This window comes from Atractosteus spatula (assembly GCF_055471065.1).
Source record: "Atractosteus spatula isolate fAtrSpa1 chromosome 16 unlocalized genomic scaffold, fAtrSpa1.hap1 SUPER_16_unloc_1, whole genome shotgun sequence".
In the NCBI taxonomy this organism is placed as follows: Eukaryota; Metazoa; Chordata; class Actinopteri; order Semionotiformes; family Lepisosteidae; genus Atractosteus; species Atractosteus spatula.
The window spans coordinates 2058779-2075875 of record NW_028296631.1 but is presented as its reverse complement, the minus strand read 5'-3'; the positions used below and the strand labels follow the sequence as shown (position 1 = coordinate 2075875).

The following is a 17097-nucleotide window of genomic DNA, read 5'->3' as shown; positions in this document are numbered from 1 at the left end:
AGAAACATATACGTGAGCAGTACTTAAGCACTGTAGTATCGGTGTTAAGACATACCTCTCAAATACTGTAAATCAAGTTAAAAATATCTCAAGACCGATTCTGGTCATAATGAAACCATGTTTCGTGTATGTTTTCTTTAAAGTACCGAGACCAGCCATATACTCTATGTTTATGTTCCAAAATTAATATCGTTTATGGCCTTCACACGCGTTGCAGTATGCTCCTATTCTTTTTCTGCTCAGCTACTAAGATTTCCCTTCAGTGGTAAAATCAGATATGAATATTCAATACTTAAACGGGCACAGTTAAGACATTAAATATACATATACATACTGTATACAGTACAGTTTTCATACGGTAATATGTTTATGTTCCTAAATCAATCTCTTTTATGAGCATGTGAAAGGCATGGTGAATCGATTCTCAAAAATTACTTTACATTGCATGATTGGAAACAAATGCGTGATTGCGAAATGCTGTGGTGTTACTTTTACAAAGACGGTCAATGAAAAAAAGAATGTTGACCAGGGCAATACTTTGAGTTTACACTTACAGCTTGTCCAAGGTCATTCATTATTAATACTATTAGTAATATCTTCGTTAAAGACTTTGATGGCCACAGCTCAAACATGAGAGGTTGAGCTTTATTAGCTCCACCTTGCGGAAATTCCGGATACTATTATTTTGCTTGTCGTATTATAGGAGAATTTACGGTAACTCGCGGTATTTACCGGTAGCTTGCGGTAGACTGCGTACAGCGTACCGCAAAATAATGCGGTATCGCCCGCGCATTTTGAATGGCTGCATCTGTAGGCTGCCAAAAGTCTCCGAAACCAAATTTTGATAGCAGAAAATTCTCACTCGTCCAGAAGTTCCCTTGGGACCCAACATCCAGCACAGAGTGGTAAAAAAGCGTCTTTTTTGGAGACCCTTGCAGTGTGCATTGGTGGTTCAGTGGTAGAATTCTCGCCTGCCACGCGGGAGGCCCGGGTTCAATTCCCGGCCAATGCAGTGGCTTTTGCAGCGAGCGGCTCCATCACTTGCATCCCCTTTCAACTCGCAACTGAAAACCCACTAAAGCTTAGAAGGTGTGAGCCAGGTCAGTACCCGGATGAGGGTGACCTACAGGGAAAAGCAAAGCTTACAGCTGGAAGCGGTGTTAATGGAGCCAGCGGTGGGGTGCTCACCCTGAGGTCTGTGCGGGTCCCAATGCCCCAGTATAGTGACGGAGACGCTGTGTGGTAAAAAGGCGCCGTCTTTTGGATGAGATGTAAAACCGAGGTCATAGCTCTCTGTGGTCATTAAAAGTGACCACCAAAACCTTTGACAAAAGCTCTTGGTAATTGATGGTCTTCAATAATGCTTCTCCTTTAGGTACATTTGAAATCAGCTGAAAAATGCTGTGAAATGGGGGGGCACTTCAGGCCAGTGTAGGATTTGGGTTACAAGAACCATTAAACAGCACGAGAAAGCCCGTACACTGAATCGCAGGGCTTTCTATTCAAAGAAGGACAAAAGAAACTTCCCTGAATTCCATTTTTTGCAGCACAGAGAGAAAAGCGGGCACGAGGCCTGTTAGCTCAGTTGGTTAGAGTGTGGTGCTAATAACACCAAGGACGCGGGTTCGATCCCCGTTCGGGCCAGGTAGTCTCCTCCTCTCTTGCCAAAACCCGTTGCTTTCTTGCTGTGGTGAGATTGGTGGTAATTCAAAGACGCCACATACTGCCGACAGACGAGAGTGTTGTGGGAGAAGAGAGAAGTGATGGAAGATTGAAGAGTGTCCTAGGTGGAGCCAAGATGAAGTGTCACAATTGCCTAGGGGAGGATTTCAAATGTTTAAGATGGTAAAAATAACCGGAAGTGATCCCCCAGTCCGGCACAGTCTGACGTACTTCTGTCATATAAAGTGAAACTAGATGTCGAACTGGAGCCTCACTTATGTAAATTTGCAATATTTGCATAAGTGAGTCTCCAGTTATACATCTAGTTTCACTTTAAATGACAAAACTGAAGAGACTTAAAAGAGCTGGAGAGGATTTCTTACAACTTTTGAGCCGGCACAGTTTTCGAAAACGTTTTCTTCATGCTGCACTATTCAACACAGACAGCCAAGAGTCTCTAAAACAAAACGAATTGACAGATAGGAGAAAAGTCCCACTCGTCCTTAAGTTCCCAAAATCCAGCACTGAGCGTAAACAAAGTGTTCAAGTAGCGTGGGAATGCTACCCCTAATGCTAGCTGGAGTTTGAGCGTCTGGTTCAGAGTTTGCTCAAGAGTTTACCTTTCACAGATGCGCAAAGATGAATGTTGAGGGTGCACGCTTCAAGGCGCCTTACAGTGCAGGGAGTGATTAGAGACGATTCGTGACGTGTGCTCGTTCCCATATACCGTACGCCCCGGGTTGCAGTGCTAGGATGACGTCCAATACCGCTTCGGCACGTAACGGCATTATATTCAAGTGCAGGACATGAGGGTTTTATTTTGTTCGTTTTGTTCTGCTCTGCTTTGCTTTGTTTTGCTTTCCATGGCGTTTGTAAGAGCGTCAATAAAAAGGCGATTCCTGCGTCTAACACGAATGTAAGAGCTATTTCAAGTGCGGCTTCTAAAATGCTTGTAGACATTTGTCTGTTGTTGATTGTTTTTTTGTGTCTAACAAAGTGCCATTTTCCTGTCCGGACGGGGAGACTTTATCATTCCCACATGAAGCAACCCTTAAGTCCTCTGAGGCGTGTCTGTCTGCAAGGTTTGTATTTTGGAAAGGTTTTTTTTTTTAACGGAGAACGACTTTGAAAAAGATTTCCGCCGGCGTCTCGCGATCCGTGTGAGATTGTAGCAAGAACATGGTGCGGCTTCTTAAATGCTTGTGGACATTTGTCTGTTGTTGATTGTTTCTTTGTGTCTAACAAAGTGCCATTTTCCTGTCCGGACGGGGAGACTTTATCATTCCCACATGAAGCCACCCTTAAGTCCTCTGAGGCGTGTCTGTCTGCAAGGCTTGTATTTTGGAAAGGTTTTTTTTTTAATGGAGAACAACTTTGAAAAAGGTTTCCGCCGGCGCCTCGCGATCCATGTGAGATTGTAGCAAGAACGCAGCAACGGCAGCGCTCGCTGTAGTCGTGGCCGAGTGGTTAAGGTGATGGACTAGAAATGCATTGGGGTCTCCCCGCGCAGGTTCGAATTCTGCCGACTACGGTGTCCTCCTCACGTCGTTGTGTGCCGGCGCAAGCAAGGAAAAGTGCCTTTCTGCTTTTCCTGGTGGTTTTAAAACGCGAGATCGCTTGTACCCGCTGCCTTGGAAAGAAATGTCTACATGTTTACTTGCACATTGTCTATTGTTTGTTTGTACATTGTATTGATGCACTGTTTGCACTTTGTCTTGTTTTTTACACTTGTTTTACAATCGAGAGACCTTCTGTAAGTAAGAATTCCATTGTACCAGTACCGGTTACATATGGCAATAAAGTTCAAGTTCATTCTGAGCAGAAGACCCTCTCACCTGAAGAAGGCTTGCGTTTTCTCTCTTCTCTTTTAAGCATGTGTACAATGTGTAATACAATTACAATGTGTAATTACAATGCGAATCGTATGAGGGTGGGGGGGAGGTGTCTTTCGCTGGAAATCTCGCCTGCTTCTACTTTACGAGTACAACCCCCTCTCTGCCGGAGTGCTGGCTGTGACGAATTAAACCGGTTTCACAGGTTTCAATCACAGACCATGTGACATGGGAGTCAGGAAACTAACACACAGCGCCACCGGAGTTGATAACACTATAAAAACGCTATAAAATAATGTGACTAGGCACAGAACAAGTTTACAGCACAGTACAATAATAAATGCTGACCATGACTTTAGAAGCATAAATTGCCTTACACTCAATTTAAACACAAGCTGTCTTTAGCCCTCTAAGCTGGTTCATACAGAAATGTAGAGATCCAGGCTCAGAACACACAGCTTCATTAGCGAATACATATGCAGGACAACTAGAGAAGACGTTTTACAGAGGATGGATTTTTAGAAACATCCCATCAGTGACATCACTGAAGTCAACTCCTAGGTACTGTAACTGTCGTGTGGATAGTTTCACAAGAATCAGACAAAGGTTTAAGCATCGCTTGTTCTAGATAAAACTGCAAAAAAAACAACAACAACCCATAATGTACTTCTTTGCGGCTCTGTTTGCCCAAATCATATATTCACAACGTGAAATCTAGAAAATAATATTACGTAACCAAAATCCGCAATATGGAAACAGAACCTTTGTAATTGTTGATAGATGATGTACTCGTAACATTTTTTCAAGACGAACTACAACATTTAAAAAATGACTTGTATGTACTTGATATCTCTAATCAATCCACGGGTCCCAGCACAAAACGAAACTAAAACGCATACCGTTTCGCGCTTCTTATTAGTTGCTCAAAAGTAATTTGACCGTATGAAATGCATAATATAAACCTAGAAACATATACGTGAGCAGTACTTAAGCACTGTAGTATCGGTGTTAAGACATACCTCTCAAATACTGTAAATCAAGTTAAAAATATCTCAAGACCGATTCTGGTCATAATGAAACCATGTTTCGTGTATGTTTTCTTTAAAGTACCGAGACCAGCCATATACTCTATGTTTATGTTCCAAAATTAATATTGTTTATGGCCTTCACACGCGTTGCAGTATGCTCCTATTCTTTTTATGCTCAGCTACTAAGATTTCCCTTCAGTGGTAAAATCAGATATGAATATTCAATACTTAAACGGGCACAGTTAAGACATTAAATATACATATACATACTGTATACAGTACAGTTTTCATACGGTAATATGTTTATGTTCCTAAATCAATCTCTTTTATGAGCATGTGAAAGGCATGGTGAATCGATTCTCAAAAATTACTGTACTTTGCATGATTGGAAACAAATGCGTGATTGCGAAATGCTGTGGTGTTACTTTTACAAAGACGGTCAATGAAAAAAAGAATGTTGACCAGGGCAATACTTTGAGTTTACACTTACAGCTTGTCCAAGGTCATTCATTATTCATACTATTAGTAATATCTTCGTTAAAGACTTTGATGGCCACAGCTCAAACATGAGAGGTTGAGCTTTATTAGCTCCACCTTGCGGAAATTCCGGATACTATTATTTTGCTTGTCGTATTATAGGAGAATTTACGGTAACTCGCGGTATTTACCGGAAGCTTGCGGTAGACTGCGTACAGCGTACCGCAAAATAATGCGGTATCGCCCGCGCATTTTGAATGGCTGCATCTGTAGGCTGCCAAAAGTCTCCGAAACCAAATTTTGATAGCAGAAAATTCTCACTCGTCCAGAAGTTCCCTTGGGACCCAACATCCAGCACAGAGTGGTAAAAAAGCGTCTTTTTTGGAGACCCTTGCAACGTGCATTGGTGGTTCAGTGGTAGAATTCTCACCTGCCATGCGGGAGGCCGGGTTTCGATTCCCGGCCAATGCAGTGGCTTTTGCAGCGAGCGGCTCCATCACTTGCATCCCCTTTCAACTCGCAACTGAAAACCCACTAAAGCTTAGAAGGTGTGAGCCAGGTCAGTACCCGGATGAGGGTGACCTACAGGGAAAAGCAAAGCTTACAGCTGGAAGCGGTGTTAATGGAGCCAGGGGTGGGGTGCTCACCCTGAGGTCTGTGCGGGTCCCAATGCCCCAGTATAGTGACGGAGACGCTGTGTGGTAAAAAGGCGCCGTCTTTTGGATTAGATGTAAAACCGAGGTCATAGCTCTCTGTGGTCATTAAAAGTGACCACCAAAACCTTTGACAAAAGCTCTTGGTAATTGATGGTCTTCAATAATGCTTCTCCTTTAGGTACATTTGAAATCAGCTGAAAAATGCTGTGAAATGGGGGGGCACTTCAGGCCAGTGTAGGATTTGGGTTACAAGAACAATTAAACAGCACGAGAAAGCCCGTACACTGAATCGCAGGGCTTTCTATTCAAAGAAGGACAAAAGAAACTTCCCTGAATTCCATTTTTTGCAGCACAGAGAGGACAGCGGGCACGAGGCCTGTTAGCTCAGTTGGTTAGAGCGTGGTGCTAATAACGCCAAGGACGCGGGTTCGATCCCCGTTCGGGCCAGGTAGTCTCCTCCTCTCTTGCCAAAACCCGTTGCTTTCTTGCTGTGGTGAGATTGGTGGTAATTCAAAAACGCCACATACTGCCGACAGACGAGAGTGTTGTGGGAGAAGAGAGAAGTGATGGAAGATTGAAGAGTGTCCAAGGTGGAGCCAAGATGAAGTGTCACAATTGCCTAGGGGAGGATTTCAAATGTTTAAGATGGTAAAAATAACCGGAAGTGATCCCCCAGTCCGGCACAGTCTGACGTACTTCTGTCATATAAAGTGAAACTAGATGTCGAACTGGAGCCTCACTTATGTAAATTTGCAATATTTGCATAAGTGAGGCTCCAGTTATACATCTAGTTTCACTTTAAATGACAAAACTGAAGAGACTTAAAAGAGCTGGAGAGGATTTCTTACAACTTTTGAGCCGGCACAGTTTTCGAAAACGTTTTCTTCACGCTGCACTATTCAACACAGACAGCCAAGAGTCTCTAAAACAAAACGAATTGACAGATAGGAGAAAAGTCCCACTCGTCCTTAAGTTCCCAAAATCCAGCACTGAGCGTAAACAAAGTGTTCAAGTAGCGTGGGAATGCTACCCCTATTCCTAGCTGGAGTTTGAGCGTCTGGTTCAGAGTTTGCTCAAGAGTTTACCTTTCACAGATGCGCAAAGATGAATGTTGAGGGTGCACGCTTCAAGGCGCCTTACAGTGCAGGGAGTGATTAGAGACGATTCGTGACGTGTGCTCGTTCCCATATACCGTACGCCCCGGGTTGCAGTGCTAGGATGACGTCCAATACCGCTTCGGCACGTAACGGCATTATATTCAAGTGCAGGACATGAGGGTTTTATTTTGTTCGTTTTGTTCTGCTCTGCTTTGCTTTGTTTTGCTTTCCATGGCGTTTGTAAGAGCGTCAATAAAAAGGCGATTCCTGCGTCTAACACGAATGTAAGAGCTATTTCAAGTGCGGCTTCTAAAATGCTTGTAGACATTTGTCTGTTGTTGATTGTTTTTTTGTGTCTAACAAAGTGCCATTTTCCTGTCCGGACGGGGAGACTTTATCATTCCCACTTGAAGCAACCCTTAAGTCCTCTGAGGCGTGTCTGTCTGCAAGGTTTGTATTTTGGAAAGGTTTTTTTTTTTTAACGGAGAACGACTTTGAAAAAGATTTCCGCCGGCGTCTCGCGATCCATGTGAGATTGTAGCAAGAATGCAGCAATAACAGCGTTTGCTGTAGTCGTGGCTGAGTGGTTAAGGCGATGGACTACTAATACGTTGTGCTCTGCATGCATGGGTTCAAATCACACACTTGTCGCTCTCCATGTCTGACACGTGTGGTACTAGAGCAGTACGTTTTCCAGCGGTGGCTGAACATGGTATAGTAGGCTAACGTTGGTATCAAGCAGTGACAATAACAGTGGTTAAGTGCCGCTACTGCCAAGTGACTCTGGGTTGAGACTGTTTCCATTTACTTGCAACGCAAATGGAGAAAGAGATTTTTGACAGTCTCTCGAGAGACTGCGCTAGGTGTTTAGAGATAGACTTTGTCAGTTCCCCCTGGAATGATGGCTTCTCAAATAGTTTGTGATTCCTCTAGACGTTTATACAGTAGAAGCATGGTTCGTGGCTTAAATTCAAGCTGACCAAGACTTAGGAAACGAGTTAGAGGTCTGATGCAGAACTGCGAATTCAGTGAACGGGAACACTACAGTACATTGCACTGCATGTGTGAGGAAAGCTGCCCACTTCAGTCCCTTGTCGACCGAACAGAGGACTGTAAAGGATACCACCAAGAAACTTTAGGATGCTGGTTGGAATTCAGCTCCAAAGAAGCCCCTTTGGATGTTATGTCATCAAAAAGTAAGAACAACGAATCTCCCTTTGATCAAAAGCGCAACAAAACTGTTTTCTGTGGAGCAGGTTTCAGACCCGTAGACCTGTTTTATTTTTAGGGCAGGGCGCATTCCCAAACGCGAATCTCCTGTTTTAGAAATGCTTTGGGCGGCGTGAAGTGAAAATAAGAAATTAACTCCAGATGCACATGGAAGCAATCAAGTGTTTCATCCGAGCTGTTTCAAAACTGCTCAAGAGCTTTCCTTTCACAGAGGCGCAACGATTAATGATGGCGGTGCACCCTTCAATGCGCCTTACAACTCTAGGGAGTGATTGAGACGATTCGTAGCGTGTGCTCATTTCCCTATATTCCCCGTGCTGCAGTGGTAGGATGACGTACGTTACTGCTTCGACACGTAACGGCATTATATTCAACTGCAGGAGCTGAGGGCTTTCGTAAGCGCGTAAACCAAAGGCAATTCCTGCGTCTAACACTAATTTAAATGCTTTTCAAAGTGCAGTGTGGTGCAGCTTGTAAAATCCTTGTCCACATTTGTGGTTTGTTGATGTTTTTTCTGTCTGCCAAAGTTGCATTTTGACATCAGGACGGGGAGACTTTATCCTTTGAACGTGAAGCCACCCTTAAACCCTCGGAGGCGTGTCTGTCTGCCGGCACGTATTTTGTCAAAGGTATTTTTTTTTAACGGGGAGCGACTCTGAAAAGGTTTCCCCAGCCACCTCGCACTCGTGTTAGATTATAGGAGGAATGCGGCAGTGGCAAGCTTGCCGTAGTCGTGGCCGAGTGGTTAAGGCGATGGACTCGAAAGCTGGTGGGGACTCCCCGCGCAGGTTCAAATCCTGCCGTCTACGGCGGCTGCCGCACATTGTAGTGTGCCTGCGCGGCAGAGGCGAAGTGCCGCTTCTCCTTTTCTGGTACTATAAAAACGCTAAATCGCTTGGACCCGCTGCCATGGAAATCAATTCTTCAGATAACCACACATTTTGCGTTCGCACGTCTGGTGCTCTACTTATGCCTTTGAAAATCGGATCAATAAAGCTCAAAGAACCGACAAGATAGGTGCTCGTAAAGCACGCAGTAAAGAATTCTTATCAGCGAGGGTTTCAGTGGGTTAACTGAGGAGAAGGCGTGATCGCTAATTGTTGAGTTTTTATTTGGTGTTAGAAACACTCTTACTGTGCATGAAGTGCAACAAATGTAGCCACAGAAATTGCATCGTGCTTTCATTTATGCTATTGCAGACACCAACGTTGCCTAGATAGAAAACCGAAAAAGCCGTGGGTTTGCTTGCCAGTCTGAAGGATCTCTCTTCGAATCTCTATCATTTGTCAATGGAAGTAAAAGGCGCTGCAATCTGATACGTTCACATTCAAACCCTCAGCTGTTGTTCGACTTTATTTCTTGACTAATTACAACTGAGTGTCGCATGAGCAGTTACGTAAACTTGTCTGCTATATTTGAACACAAATGCCGTTCTTCAATTAAAACTAACAGTACATTGTCAGGGACATTCAGTTATATACAAACAAGAGACAGACAAGAGAATATTTCTACCTTTCATGTGGACTACGTGTTGACTTACTGATCGGAATAATTGAAATGTTCGGGTTCATAGCCGATGCAGTGCGTGCTAATTAGAACAGCAACGCTGGGCTCTCAGCACCGTACTGAGCCCAGGTGCAGTTCATTTACATGAAGGAAATCTTGTACTGGGTACGATTACACCCACATACAGTAAGTAGCACAGGCTACTTAGGGAGTAGCCTGATGCGTTTAAAAGTGACCCGAGCCAGGCAGGAGCCGAACCTACAATCTCCTGATCCGTAGTCAGACGCGTTATCCATTGCGCCACTGGCCCTGGTGTCACACTGCACGACTGCAACCCAGTGAGCTCAGCACTGCAACTAGTAAAACATTACCCCCGGTCCATTCTTTTCCAAAAGTGAGAAACACCTGTTTTCTACATTGTGTCTGTTTAAAACCATATCTCTTTAAACCAAACCAAGAGTTTGTCCTTTGCACTGATATTCTGATTCATTTCGATTTCAAAGAAAAAAAAAACACTTTCTTCCAAAGCATCATAAAATTGTCCCTTCTTCCAGACTCTACTTCTCTCTTGTAGTAGTACAGCAGACCTTTCCAGGTGAGCAGATCACAGAGTCCGAAATGAGCTTCCTCCATCCAGCAAAGTACCTGAACATGACTCTGTCATCATAAAAGCACCCCTGTAGTAAAGCAATTAAATCCGAAATCAAGAGGGCAATTGCCTACTGAAGTTCAAGAAGTCATCAATTTTAACCTAGCAACACATTAAAGGCTGCATCTATACAAGTACGATTCTAGAAATGCTCACCAGATTACGTTTTAAGAAGGAACTGCGGCTCAGGTTCCGCCGAGATCTAAACTCGGATGGCAGGATTCAGAGTCCAGAGTTTGGACGGGTGGCGCACAGAGGGTCCATATACTGTAGATCCCTCAGTGATCTTCCGCGTGTTCAAACCGCCAGCGTGTGACTCCCCTGTCCCCGTGACCTCATTGCTCTGCTCTCGCCTGTGTGCAACCGAGCCCGACTCACGGTAAAGTGGAAAAAAAATGCCCTCAACGTGTGATTTACTCTGGAGCGAGGACAGATGTCACCTTCTTATCATTGAACAGGATGTATGTGATGTGGCGACTAGGTTCAATTTTTTATCCTCTTTAAAAGATTAAGGACTGGGTGAGCCTGATTTACTACCCTTTCAGCTAAGAACCCGACGTGCGGACCGTTTAAGCTACGTAGACTCGGTCGTTTAACTCTTCTCCATTAGCAGGGTTAAGGTTAAAGAAAAAACATTGCTGACTTCTTTTTTGTTTTCCAGCCGTGAGCGCTGATTAGCAAGGTTTGCATTTCATGTTTTGCAAGTTGCATTCTAAGAAAAACAAGTCGTTCAAGACAGGAAATGAATACTTGCATTTAATTAAGTCTAGCCGTAGGCGGTTGTCCATAATGACCAGTCCTGTTCGAGAAGACAGAACAAAAAAAGGAACCGCTGGGATTCGGACCCGGGATCTCCTGTTTACTAGGCAGGCGCTTTAACCAACTAAGCCACAGCGCGCCGGGAGCGCTGTCCTTTTGCAGCCACTTGGACACACAACTCAGACACATCTGCATTCGCTGTGCGCTCCGCCTGCTCGCTGAGCAAGTTGCCACCTTTACATACAATAGCAACATCGACACCAAGAGAAAGGATGACAAATGGCTTTTAACTGGAACTTTTCATGTCCAAGGAGCTCAATGTGCTTTCCGTGTACAACAGGGCCACTGAACTCCACACCGGCCACTGAAGCACAGCAGTGGCTTGCTGGCTTGACATCTCCCAAGGAAGATGTTGAAATTGCATGTGGAACAGGAAAATGACCCTCGAGTACGAGGGAAAAAAAAGAAAAAGAAAATCTGGAGCGCGCCAACTCATGTCCGGACAGCCTGGTTTCCTTGGCGAGGTGGCCGAGTGGTTAAGGCGATGGACTGCTAATCCATTGTGCTCTGCACGCATGGGTTCGAATCCCATTCTCGTCGCTCTCCATGGCTGACGCGTGTGCCTGTTCAAAGTCGGCCCTCGGTACTAGAGCAGTATGTTTTCCAGCGGTGGCTGAACATGGTATAGTAGGCTAACGTCGGTATCAGTAGTGCAGTGACAGAAACAGTATTTATGTGCTGCTGCTGCCAAGTGGCTCTGGGTTGAGACCGCGTTTTCACTTACTTGCAACACAAACGGCGAAAGTGTTTTTTGACAGTCTCTCGAGAGACTGCGCTAGGTGTTTAGAGATAGACTTTGTCAGTTCCCCCTGGGATGATGGCCTCTCAAATAGTTTGTGATTCCTCTAGACGTTTATACAGTAGAAGGATGGTTCGTGGCTTAAATTCAAGCTGACCAAGACTAAGGAAACGAGTTAGAGGTCTGATGCAGAACTGCGAATTCAGTGAACGGGAACACTACAGTACATTGCACTGTATGTGTGAGGAAAGCTGCCCACTTCAGTCCCTTGTCGACCGAACAGAACACTGTAAAGGATACCGCCAATAAACTTTAGGATGCTGGTTGGAATCCAACTCCAAAGAAGCCCCTTTGGGTGTTATGTCATCAAAAAGTAAGAACAACGAATCTCCCTTTGATCAAAAGCGCAACAAAACTGTTTTCTGTGGAGCAGGTTTCAGACCCGTAGACCTGTTTTATTTGTAGGGCAGGGCGCATTCCCAAACGCGAATCTCCTGTTTTAGAAATGCTTTGGGCGGCGTGAAGTGAAAATAAGAAATTAACTCCAGATGCACATGGAAGCAATCAAGTGTTTCATCCGAGCTGTTTCAAAGACTGCTCAAGAGCTTTCCTTTCACAGAGGCGCAACGATTAATGATGGCGGTGCACCCTTCAATGCGCCTTACAACTCTAGGGAGTGATTGAGACGATTCGTAGCGTGTGCTCGTTTCCCTATATTCCCCGTGCTGCAGTGGTAGGATGACGTACGTTACTGCTTCGACACGTAACGGCATTATATTCAACTGCAGGAGCTGAGGGCTTTCGTAAGCGCATAAACCAAAGGCAATTCCTGCGTCTAACACTAATTTAAATGCTTTTCAAAGTGCAGTGTGGTGCAGCTTGTAAAATCCTTGTCCACATTTGTGGTTTGTTGATGTTTTTTCTGTCTGCCAAAGTTGCATTTTGACATCAGGACGGGGAGACTTTATCCTTTGAACGTGAAGCCACCCTTAAACCCTCGGAGGCGTGTCTGTCTGCCGGCACGTATTTTGTCAAAGGTATTTTTTTTTAACGGGGAGCGACTCTGAAAAGGTTTCCCCAGCCACCTCGCACTCGTGTTAGATTATAGGAGGAATGCGGCAGTGGCGAGCTCGCCGTAGTCGTGGCCGAGTGGTTAAGGTGATGGACTCGAAATCTGGTGGGGACTCCCCGCGCAGGTTCAAATCCTGCCGTCTACGGCGTCTGCCGCACGTTGTAGTGTGCCTGCGCGGCAGAGGCGAAGTGCTGCTTCTCCTTTTCTGGTACTATAAAAACGCTAAATCGCTTGGACCCGCTGCCATGGAAATCAATTCTTCAGATAACCACACATTTTGCGTTCGCATGTCTGGTGCTCTACTTATGCCTTTGAAAACCGGATCAATAAAGCTCAAAGAACCGACACGATAGGTGCTCGTAAAGCACGCAGTAAAGAACTCTTATCAGCGAGGGTTTCAGTGGGTTAACTGAGGAGAAGGCGTGATCGCTAATTGTTGAGTTTTTATTTGGTGTTAGAAACACTCTTACTGTGCATGAAGTGCAACAAATGTAGCCACAGAAATTGCATCGTGCTTTCATTTATGCTATTGCAGACACCAACGTTGCCTAGATAGAAAACCGAAAAAGCCGTGGGTTTGCTTGCCGGTCTGAAGGATCTCTCTTCGAATCTCTATCATTTGTCAATGGAAGTAAAAGGCGCTGCAATCTGATACGTTCACATTCAAACCCTCAGCTGTTGTTCGACTTTATTTCTTGACTAATTACAACTGAGTGTCGCATGAGCAGTTACGTAAACTTGTCTGCTATATTTGAACACAAATGCCGTTCTTCAATTAAAACTAACAGTACATTGTCAGAGACATTCAGTTATATACAAACAAGAGACAGACAAGAGAATATTTCTACCTTTCATGTGGACTACGTGTTGACTTACTGATCGGAATAATTGAAATGTTCGGGTTCATAGCCGATGCAGTGCGTGCTAATTAGAACAGCAACGCTGGGCTCTCAGCACCGTACTGAGCCCAGGTGCAGTTCATTTACATGAAGGAAATCTCGTACTGGGTACGATTACACCCACATACAGTAAGTAGCACAGGCTACTTAGGGAGTAGCCTGATGCGTTTAAAAGTGACCCGAGCCAGGCAGGAGTCGAACCTACAATCTCCTGATCCGTAGTCAGACGCGTTATCCATTGCGCCACTGGCCCTGGTGTCACACTGCATGACTGCAACCCAGTGAGCTCAGCACTGCAACTAGTAAAACATTACCCCCGGTCCATTCTTTTCCAAAAGTGAGAAACACCTGTTTTCTACATTGTGTCTGTTTAAAACCATATCTCTTTAAACCAAACCAAGAGTTTGTCCTTTGCACTGATATTCTGATTCATTTCGATTTCAAAGAAAAAAAAACACTTTCTTCCAAAGCATCATAAAATTGTCCCTTCTTCCAGACTCTACTTCTCTCTTGTAGTAGTACAGCAGACCTTTCCAGGTGAGCAGATCACAGAGTCCGAAATGAGCTTCCTCCATCCAGCAAAGTACCTGAACATGACTCTGTCATCATAAAAGCACCCCTGTAGTAAAGCAATTAAATCCGAAATCAAGAGGGCAATTGCCTACTGAAGTTCAAGAAGTCATCAATTTTAACCTAGCAACACATTAAAGGCTGCATCTATACAAGTACGATTCTAGAAATGCTCACCAGATTACGTTTTAAGAAGGAACTGCGGCTCAGGTTCCGCCGAGATCTAAACTCGGATGGCAGGATTCAGAGTCCAGAGTTTGGACGGGTGGCGCACAGAGGGTCCATATACTGTAGATCCCTCAGTGATCTTCCGCGTGTTCAAACCGCCAGCGTGTGACTCCCCTGTCCCCGTGACCTCATTGCTCTGCTCTCGCCTGTGTGCAGCCGAGCCCGACTCACGGTAAAGTGGAAAAAAAATGCCCTCAACGTGTGATTTACTCTGGAGCGAGGACAGATGTCACCTTCTTATCATTGAACAGGATGTATGTGATGTGGCGACTAGGTTCAATTTTTTATCCTCTTTAAAAGATTAAGGACTGGGTGAGCCTGATTTACCACCCTTTCAGCTAAGAACCCGACGTGCGGACCGTTTAAGCTGCGTAGACTCGGTCGTTTAACTCCTCCATTAGCAGGGTTAAGGTTAAAGAAAAAACATTGCTGACTTCTTTTTTGTTTTCCAGCCGCGAGCGCTGATTAGCAAGGTTTGCATTTCATGTTTTGCAAGTTGCATTCTAAGAAAAACAAGTCGTTCAAGACAGGAAATGAATACTTGCATTTAATTAAGTCTAGCCGTAGGCGGTTGTCCATAATGACCAGTCCTGTTCGAGAAGACAGAACAAAAAAAGGAACCGCTGGGATTCGGACCCGGGATCTCCTGTTTACTAGGCAGGCGCTTTAACCAACTAAGCCACAGCGCGCCAGGAGCTCTGTCCTTTTGCAGCCACTTGGACACACAACTCAGACACATCTGCATTCGCTGTGCGCTCCGCCTGCTCGCTGAGCAAGTTGCCACCTTTACATACAATAGCAACATCGACACCAAGAGAAAGGATGACAAATGGCTTTTAACTGGAACTTTTCATGTCCAAGGAGCTCAATGTGCTTTCCGTGTACAACAGGGCCACTGAACTCCACACCGGCCACTGAAGCACAGCAGTGGCTTGCTGGCTTGACATCTCCCAAGGAAGATGTTGAAATTGCATGTGGAACAGGAAAATGACCCTCGAGTACGAGGGAAAAAAAAGAAAAAGAAAATCTGGAGCGCGCCAACTCATGTCCGGACAGCCTGGTTTGAACAAAGTGTTCAAGTAGCATGGGAATGCGACCCCTAATCCTAGCTGGAGTTTGAGCGTCTGGTTCAGAGTTTGCTCAAGAGTTTACCTTTCACAGATGCGCAAAGATGAATGTTGAGGGTGCACGCTTCAAGGCGCCTTACAGTGCAGGGAGTGATTAGAGACGATTCGTGACGTGTGCTCGTTCCCATATACCGTACGCCCCGGGTTGCAGTGCTAGGATGACGTCCAATACCGCTTCGGCACGTAACGGCATTATATTCAAGTGCAGGACGTGAGGGTTTTATTTTGTTCGTTTTGTTCTGCTCTGCTTTGCTTTATTTTGCTTTCCATGGTGTTCGTAAGAACGTCAATAAAAAGGCGATTCCTGCGTCTAACACGAATATAAGAGCTATTTCAAGTGCGGCTTCTAAAATGCTTGTAGACATTTGTCTGTTGTTGATTGTTTTTTTGTGTCTAACAAAGTGCCATTTTCCTGTCCGGACGGGGAGACTTTATCATTCCCACATGAAGCAACCCTTAAGTCCTCTGAGGCGTGTCTGTCTGCAAGGTTTGTATTTTGGAAAGGTTTTTTTTTTTAACGGAGAACGACTTTGAAAAAGATTTCCGCCGGCGTCTCGCGATCCGTGTGTGATTGTAGCAAGAACATGGTGCGGCTTCTTAAATGCTTGTGGACATTTGTCTGTTGTTGATTGTTTCTTTGTGTCTAACAAAGTGCCATTTTCCTGTCCAGACGGGGAGGCTTTATCATTCCCACATGAAGCCACCCTTAAGTCCTCTGAGGCGTGTCTGTCTGCATGGCTTGTATTTTGGAAAGGTTTTTTTTTTAATGGAGACTGACTTTGAAAAATGTTTCCGCCGGCGCCTCGCGATCCATGTGAGATTGTAGCAAGAACGCAGCAACAGCGGTGCTCGCTGTAGTTGTGGCCGAGTGGTTAAGGCGATGGACTAGAAATCCATTGGGGTCTCCCCGCGCAGGTTCGAATTCTGCCGACTACGGTGTCCTCCTCACATCGTTGTGTGCTGGCGCAAGCAAGGAAAAGTGCCTTTCTTCTTTTCCTGGTGGTTTTAAAACGCGAGATCGCTTGTACCCGCTGCCTTGGAAAGAAATGTCTACATGTTTACTTGCACATTGTCTATTGTTTGTACATTGTCTTGATGCACTGTTTGCACTTTGTCTTGTTTTTTACACTTGTTTTACAATCGAGAGACCTTCTGTAAGTAAGAATTCCATTGTACCAGTACCGGTTACATATGGCAATAAAGTTCAAGTTCAAATGCTTCAGCTTCCGCAAACGGCATTTTGCAGCTGGAAGCAGATGGCGACGCTTTTTGCGGTCGCGTGTCTTGTGCCCCATTTCCGGCCTTTAACATCGAATCAATAAAGCTGTTAGAACCGACACCATAGGTGCTTTTCTTACAACTTTTGATCTGACTCAGTTTCGGAATGCAATTCCTGAACACTGCGAGAGACAACCTACAGATGCAGCCATTCAAAATGAGCGGTAAAAACCCGTGGTACAGTAACCAACCCGCAGGGCACCGTAGGGCACCGCGGTAAGTGATTGG

General features: G+C 44.9%; 8 non-coding genes across 8 annotated transcripts; 7 read left to right on the top strand and 1 right to left on the bottom strand.

The window, feature by feature from the left end:
* Window positions 1-941: 941 nt before the first annotated feature.
* Window positions 942-1012, top strand: trnag-gcc (transfer RNA glycine (anticodon GCC)). The gene has a single exon. It is a non-coding gene; the product is annotated as a tRNA-Gly (tRNA).
* A 558-nt stretch (window positions 1013-1570) lies between these two features.
* Window positions 1571-1644, top strand: trnai-aau (transfer RNA isoleucine (anticodon AAU)). Its single transcript has one exon. It is a non-coding gene; the product is annotated as a tRNA-Ile (tRNA).
* Window positions 1645-6028: 4384 nt separating this feature from the next.
* Window positions 6029-6102, top strand: trnai-aau (transfer RNA isoleucine (anticodon AAU)). Its single transcript has one exon. It is a non-coding gene; the product is annotated as a tRNA-Ile (tRNA).
* A 2607-nt stretch (window positions 6103-8709) lies between these two features.
* On the top strand, window positions 8710-8791 carry trnas-cga (transfer RNA serine (anticodon CGA)). The gene has a single exon. It is a non-coding gene; the product is annotated as a tRNA-Ser (tRNA).
* A 2623-nt stretch (window positions 8792-11414) lies between these two features.
* Window positions 11415-11496, top strand: trnas-gcu (transfer RNA serine (anticodon GCU)). The gene has a single exon. It is a non-coding gene; the product is annotated as a tRNA-Ser (tRNA).
* Window positions 11497-12830: 1334 nt separating this feature from the next.
* Window positions 12831-12912, top strand: trnas-cga (transfer RNA serine (anticodon CGA)). Its single transcript has one exon. It is a non-coding gene; the product is annotated as a tRNA-Ser (tRNA).
* A 934-nt stretch (window positions 12913-13846) lies between these two features.
* Window positions 13847-13919, bottom strand: trnar-acg (transfer RNA arginine (anticodon ACG)). The gene has a single exon. It is a non-coding gene; the product is annotated as a tRNA-Arg (tRNA).
* Window positions 13920-16445: 2526 nt separating this feature from the next.
* trnas-aga (transfer RNA serine (anticodon AGA)) lies at window positions 16446-16527 on the top strand. The gene has a single exon. It is a non-coding gene; the product is annotated as a tRNA-Ser (tRNA).
* Window positions 16528-17097: the final 570 nt, after the last annotated feature.